Source organism: Pygocentrus nattereri, chromosome 13 (genome assembly GCF_015220715.1).
Source record: "Pygocentrus nattereri isolate fPygNat1 chromosome 13, fPygNat1.pri, whole genome shotgun sequence".
Lineage (NCBI taxonomy): Eukaryota > Metazoa > Chordata > Actinopteri > Characiformes > Serrasalmidae > Pygocentrus > Pygocentrus nattereri.
Genome location: NC_051223.1, coordinates 35,157,970 through 35,165,115, shown reverse-complemented (window position 1 = coordinate 35,165,115; position 7,146 = coordinate 35,157,970). Strand labels below are relative to the sequence as shown.

Genomic DNA, 7,146 nt, shown 5'->3' with positions numbered 1-7,146 from the left:
GTGTGTGTGTGTGTGATGAGAGAGAGAGAGAGAGAGAGAGAGAGAGAGAGAGAGAGAGAGAGAGAGTGAGTGTGTGTGTGTGTGTGTGTGTGTGTGTGTGTGTGTGTGTGTGTGTGTGTGTGTGTGTGTGTATTAACGTGACCACAGCGTGGTCTAATATTATGCGCGGCTAGTGTCGACGCTCTGACTGTGTGGTCATCCTGAACGCCGTCCATCTCCGTCCTCTGTGAAACATGATCCCCTCCAGCCTGCGGGGCTGCGATGCGATGATGCCTCCACAGCAGTGCTGCTCTGATAGCGCGAGCTGCAAACAGACCTCCTTTCACCGCCTCCGTCTGTCCACACATTCAGTTAGACGCGGACACAACCTAATTACGCGGTGCCCCTAATGAAATCAGCGGGAGCGCATCGAGGAAAAGCGAAGAAACACGAAGAAACAAGCAACTGCCCCGGCCACAGCGGAGCGCGCGCCACGGCCACGGCCACGACCACGGCCACGGCACAGAGGGACGAGCTGCAGCCCGCGCCGCCGCCGTGTTTACGGTCCGCGGCCGCGACGCGAGCGGGCAGGATTTGGAGACGAGCAGCTTCTTGTCGGAGCCACAGCACTGAGTCCGGCTCTGAAGGCAGAGCGAGGGTTAACACGCGGCTGCCCCGGACGCTGGACGGCCCGGAGTGGATTCAGCACCGCGGACAGTTACCGATGTTACGGCGAGCACTCAGCGCCGAAGCATCGTCGAGTGGTGGGCATAAACAGCGCGAGCGAAGGGAAGCGGAATTACCTGAAAACAATGGCCTGTCCTGCAATCCCTCCCTTCGCTTCAGATGCAGTGCAGTTGGTCAGCTGCCGGCGGGATGATGAACCATTGGAAAGGAAGGACAGGGCTGGTGCTGCTTTCTCGAACCGACCCAACTATCGCCCCAGCCGAGGAGAAGGAGGCAGGCGGGCAGGCGGGCGGGCAGCGGCGCGCAAAAATCTCACAACTGAACGACGTGCACGCGCCTCAACCTGCGGCCAATCACACGCGTTGCTAGCGCTGGCTCAGGAAAATAATCCTCACAAGGCGGGGGGCGGGGCGGGGGGTGGACTTGGCTGAGCAGCACACTGTGGTCATCCACAGAGAACTGAAACACACAATGAAAAGAAAAATAAATACATAAACAAACAAACAAACAAGGCAAAATGCCTTTGGCGTGTATGTATGTATGTGTTTGTTCCTACGCTGAACATCTGAAATCAAAAACTGACCTAAATATGTCCAAAAGTATCCAGACACCCTGTCTAATGAGTGAATACTTTAGCCCTTCTGTGGTGTTCAGGTCTGTGGGACCCGTTTTCAATGTTTACAAAAGAAAAAAAAAGTGTGTTATTATTATTTGAACCTTGGTCTTTGCTCATTTTCTGAGAACATCATATAAAACAACCCATTTTCAGTGCCTGTTCACTGAGAAAAAATAAGGACAAGGCCTAATATGAAGATTAAAGATATTTACTCATTTACAAAGTATAACTAAAGAAAGGAAGGAAGGAGAAACAAGTATATTGGACTGGGAGTGGAAAATGAGCAATGATAATGATAATGATTGTGTCTATTACTTTGCTTAACCATGGGTGGGCCGCCCGGAAAACGCTGGGCAAAACACCAGTGGGCGGCCAGCTCTGTCATCATCGGGCCAACAGTGGTCCACTATCCTTTTGCTATCAAGGTATGAAGTAGAAGGTGGCATCTGTGGTCTAGAACTGACCATCCAACATCAGTACCTGAGCTAACTAATGCGGTCATGGCTGAGCGCAATCAAATCCTCACAGCAATTTTCTTAGAAGAGTCGAGGCTTTCAATATAGCAAAGGACGACAATTGACTGCCTATTAATACACTTGATTCCAGGAGAAAGGCAGGCAGGTGGACATACAGTGCACTTTAGTGAGATATAATTCTACTGAAAGAAAGAAAACATGCTGAAGTGTTGTCAGTTTGGTCATCCAAAAGAAAATGCATCAAGTGTGACTTCAGGAATTGACAGAAATCTGGACAAAGATGACCAAGCAAAACAGCATATAGGAGTCTGTTGCTTGACTGTACATGAAAATATGTGGTGAAAAAAAAATCTTGAAATCTGAAGATGCCGTTAAAAAGACACAAGAAGTCTAGATGGCTGATAAGACGGTAAGCTCAAGCAGAGCATTATGATTAATAGCCAATGCACCTTCGTCAATTCATGTTGTAAATGGCACCTTTTTAGCTTTGATGGGCAGTAGCTGCCACCCCAGATGGCCATACTCTCAAAGGGGTTGTAAATTAAGCCAGACGAAAGGGAAATTGGGTGCTGGGCTGGAAAAGTATGCACATTTCCCATGATGAAAGCCCTGGCCTTTTCTTCAGAGACGAGCTAATTGCAGGTCACGTGTCTCACAGTGACCCATGATTCATTGGGCAAAGAATTATATTCACTACTCCTTTATGTCGGAGTTCAAACTGCATTTCATTTCAGACCCTTTATATCAGAGAAAGCTATAAAATTTAGCGTATATTCCAGGAGACCAAGTTCCCCAGGTTTGTGCAGTACTGTTTATACAGACACTTTTGTCAAAATTAGTTGCTGTTTTCTTTTTTAGGGTTTTTTTTTTCCGTTGACTGAACTAATGCGGGCTTAATAATTGAGCCTGAGAAGTCAGGACCAGGAATGATTATCACTAATATGCAACAGATAATTGTAGGAGGGGAAAGAAATCTTGCATATGATTAATATACGTGCATTAATAAAAGCAACTGGAATAGGCTAAAATTAAAAAAGAATGGTTAAAAGTTTGAGTCATCCTTGGGTTTGACACATTACTCCTGATCAGCCCACCTACAGGAATTAGCCATTAGAATTAGAATCAACAATTCCTGCACAAAGGTTGTAGAGCACATAGAGGATGTGGTATTCTTTATGGTGTACCTCAAGGTTCAATGCTAGGCCAACTTTTTATTTTCACTGTACCCACTCCGGTTGAGTCAAACTTTAAGCGTCATGTTTCTTTACATCAAATGTGTCAAACTCCAGTCCTCGTGCGCCAAAACACTGTAGACTTCAGCACGCCACCTCATTAAACACATCTGATTCAGCTCATCAGCTAATTAGGCCTTCGGGGACTGAATTCAGAGTGTTAGACAAAGGTAAATGCTAAGCTCCCCGGTAGTTTGGCCCAAAAGGTCCCCAGTTTGACATGTTTGGTTTACATGCTATTTTTGACATGAAGTGTTTAAATATACAGTTGAACACTCCTGGCTAATAAACAAAAGAAAGTTAATAGAATACATAAGTTAACACACCCTCTACAGGGAATAAACTTAAATATGGCATTTTTCTGCACACGTCACTCGATTAATTTGATTAGTTTTACATTTTGCTCAATAATAAAACAAAATACAAAGTGTGTCGTAAACGCTTCCATAGGCCACGTTTTAAGACTTATTTTTATGTGTTATTTTCACTTAGAAAATTAGCAAAACATGGAATTTGACCGGGGTGCAAACCACTGTACAGCAACGCATGTTATATTGTGTATGAAACACAATATATAGATAAAATAATTGTATAGCACAACTGGCTGAAATGAACTTTCAGTTGTTGGTAAATAAAGTGGTTATATTTCACTTTTTTTTGTATTTTATTATTTTCTCTGATTTACACATTGTTTTGGTGCCAGAAAAGTTCATATTTCATTTTTTTCCTGAACATTTTCCAGCCTCTTCTTATCCCTTAGAAATGAACGGGCTGTTTTTGTTACTGTGGCTTTAAGACTGATGTAAATGATCTCTCTTCTGAGTGGCTGCCCTCTGTCTTGCCTCGCTTAAAACGTCATCCAGACTGAAACACTTCTTATAGCTGGATAATTGTAAGTGCACTGGTTTTAATGACATCACAACAGCAATACATTTGAAATCTGTTTTTGCAGTTGACTTCAAAAGTTGAAACACCCCCAGTGAAAGTACATTTGTTGATTTTCTAAGTGAAAATAAGTTAACACATCCTTTAAGATAACACACTTAAATATGACATTCATTTTGGAAATGCCAGTGCGCATTGATATTTATTTGCTTCTGAGTTTGACACATTTGGGACAGAAACAGAAAACAGAAAAAGTGCCTTAAAATAAAACAGGGCATATTTTGTGTTTTATTTTTTCCAATATGTTAAATTCAGCAAAAAATTAAGCATCACAATGTGCAGAAGTGTGTTCTCTGTAGCAGATGCTAACTTATTTTTAACAAAATGTCATTTGACAAAGAGTGCCCAAACTTTTGCAAACAACTGTAAGGACTGCTGAGACAGACGTGAGAACAGTACATTTTGTCACTGTAACATTTTGCATACTACCAGAGGTGGATGAAGTACACAATTCATGTACTTGAGTTAAAGTAGAGACATCCAAGGTAAAATATTCCTCCAGTAAAAGTAGAAGTTCCTCCCTTTAGACCTCCACTTGAGTAAAAGTACTAAAGTATTTGCCTTCAAATGTACTTAAGTATAAAGTAAAAGTACTAAAAGAGTAATTCTGGCTCTGATCTGGTCCTGTTATCATTTTTATAACCAGACTGGCTTCATGAACTCATTTCAGGTGAAAGTCCTCCAGCGTCTCTCTTGGTAAACCAGTATTTTAATAGAACGTCATTAATTAGCGACGCTGACGTCTATTAAAATGATCAGAAGCACAAAACACTGAAGGTAAACAGTTTCCATCAGGGAGAACCGAGTGGCTCTGAAATCACTTTTTACACACAAGCAAAGTTTCAGTTTCAGATTTATTTACAACTTAGTTCCGAGTTTAAGTTGAATAAAAACTGGCTTTAAACTCAGGATCACAGATGAGCTCCTTTACTATGTTGATCTGTAGGCGTCTGTTCATAAACATAAACCAGCCCAAACTCATTTACTATAAAATGAAATGGTGTTTGTAGAAATTCAGAAAAAAGCCGCGTCAGTCTCGACTGCATATGTGGACATATTTCTATATTGAGCTCTATTTACACAAAGTTAGGTTAGTTCATCATTTATGTTGAACAGACTCTCCCAAAGTTTTACGCTGCTGCGCTGACGTTGAACCGCGTGCTGCACTGGGTCGGTATGACCAACAGGTCAAAACCAGCTCTAAACAAAGTGACCGCTGGGCCCTGATTGGTGCTCTGGCTTTGCGCTTCTTTCGTTTTGACATGTTACGTTTTTATACACACAGAAACCAAAAGGAACGACAGATTTCTCAAAATGTAGGAGGAAAAAGTCGGATATTAGACTCTGAAATGTAGTGGAGTGAAAGGAAAAAGTCGTCCAAAATGGAGAAACTTCAGTACAGATACACCAAAAATACTAAAGTACAGAAACTAATTACATTTACTCAGTTACTCAGTTACTGTCCACCACTGATTACTACACTGAACTCTTAATTAAAAGACAGGAAGTCCAGTTTTCCATGGTATGAGCATTTTAACGTTTCCAGCACTCTGAGATCCATGTGGTCCCTTCACACTGTGCTAGCTTTCTATATGATACACATACAATGTGTTTTACTGTCTTTGGGTGAGTCACTAATTGTTAATGTTCTCCCATATTTGCTGCCTTTTTCATCACATTCAAAAATGTATATGATCTATTACTGCCTTTAAGTTAGATATAAAGTTCTAAATGTTTACATCATTTTCTTGTTTATTTATTCCCCAAGCCTCTAATCCCAACCCTGTTGACTACTAAGGAAAAACATGCCCTCTTTGCCTTTAGCTCAGACACACTTTCATACAGATTTACTTGTTTTGAGCCACTCTGACATAATTGGCCCTCTGCAGCTGGCACCGAGACTACTGCACTCCATGAGGCATAACTCCTCTCAAGGACGAAATGGAGCTGCGCCAGGCCAACGGAGCCCCAAGCAGATGTCCAAGTCTGCTACTGTGCAACATGCATTAAGAAGAACTGCAAAATTGCGGCCTAGACGGCACTTTGAAGCCATATCAGTTCTGAACAGATATGCCTCTCATGCTGCACACAATAAAGGGTTAGGATAGCTACTGAAAAATTAGTAGTTAGCTACTTTGTAGCTACTTTCTCATCATTTGTAGCTAGCTATAATTTAGTTACTTATCCAGAAAAAGTAGTCGCTACTTTTTGAAAAGTATTAAACTACTTTTTAGCTACTTTCAACGTCCTTTAAACTTCAGCAACACTTTAGCCTCAAAATTCTCATCAGTGACTCTGACTCTGTTTGGGGTGAGAGTCAGGCCTAAATAATGAGAGATGTTGCGGCTCCACAGCAGAACTAGATTTTTAAGTAAAATAACATGATCCTCATTAACTGTAAAATCAGTATAACACAGTTCTAACACAGTTTTCTCAATAAATAGTCTTAAATTCTGGAGTTAATGTAGAACTGCTAATTCACCCTTTAACGCTGAAGACAGAAGCACAGACTGCTGGACACACAGCAATGCAGATAACAAAATGGTAAAGAGAGAGATTTAAGACGTACATTCATCATTTGGAGATGGACAGACGTATTTACATTTGTAAATAAGCGCTCAGCTGGTTTCCTCATACGTTTAATACCAGCTTCAATCTGGTGCCTCCCATTTAAGGTGGAATGGGAAAATTCAAACAGGAGAACGAGAAGCGACTTCAGCCTCGTAAAAAGTCGAACATCGAGAGACATTTTACAAGGAACTCGCAGAGAAGTCTCCTGAGGCGCAAGAAAAGTAAGTAAGCGGGCGGAGCGGTGGGCAGCCCAATCCACGGCGCCCGGGGAGCAACTGGGGGTTAGGTGTCTTGCTCAAGGACACCTCAGTCATGGACTGTTGGCAACCAGCAACCTTCCGGTCACAGGGCCAGTTCCCTAACCTCCAGCCTACGACTGCCCAAGCGGCTGCAGCTGAGCTAAAGGTTAAAGCAGAGCGAAGTAAGTATTTTATATTTTAGAAATATTTTATAAAACCCATTCATGGTTTAGGGGTACGAGCAGGGCAATGTAAGGTAACAGTCCCCAAAGAAAACTGCTTTTCTTTTACAGTTACCACTAATTTATCAATGACAACATTATATATAAACCTCAGAAGGCATGTGTAGATTCACCGGTCACTTCAGGGAGTAAAAGGAACGCCTTTCCATTGTAGACATT

The 7,146-nt window shown here is 42.1% G+C and overlaps 1 protein-coding gene across 4 annotated transcripts in view; it reads right to left on the bottom strand.

The window, feature by feature from the left end:
• rgs7b (regulator of G protein signaling 7b) overlaps positions 1-921 on the bottom strand; it is a 200,659-nt gene extending 199,738 nt beyond the window's left edge. For all 4 annotated transcript variants that reach the window (XR_005131336.1, XR_005131337.1, XM_037544257.1 and 1 more), the window contains exon 1: positions 783-921. The gene's annotated coding sequence lies outside the window, so the exon portion shown is untranslated. The remainder of the gene's footprint in view (positions 1-782) is intronic.
• Positions 922-7,146: the final 6,225 nt, after the last annotated feature.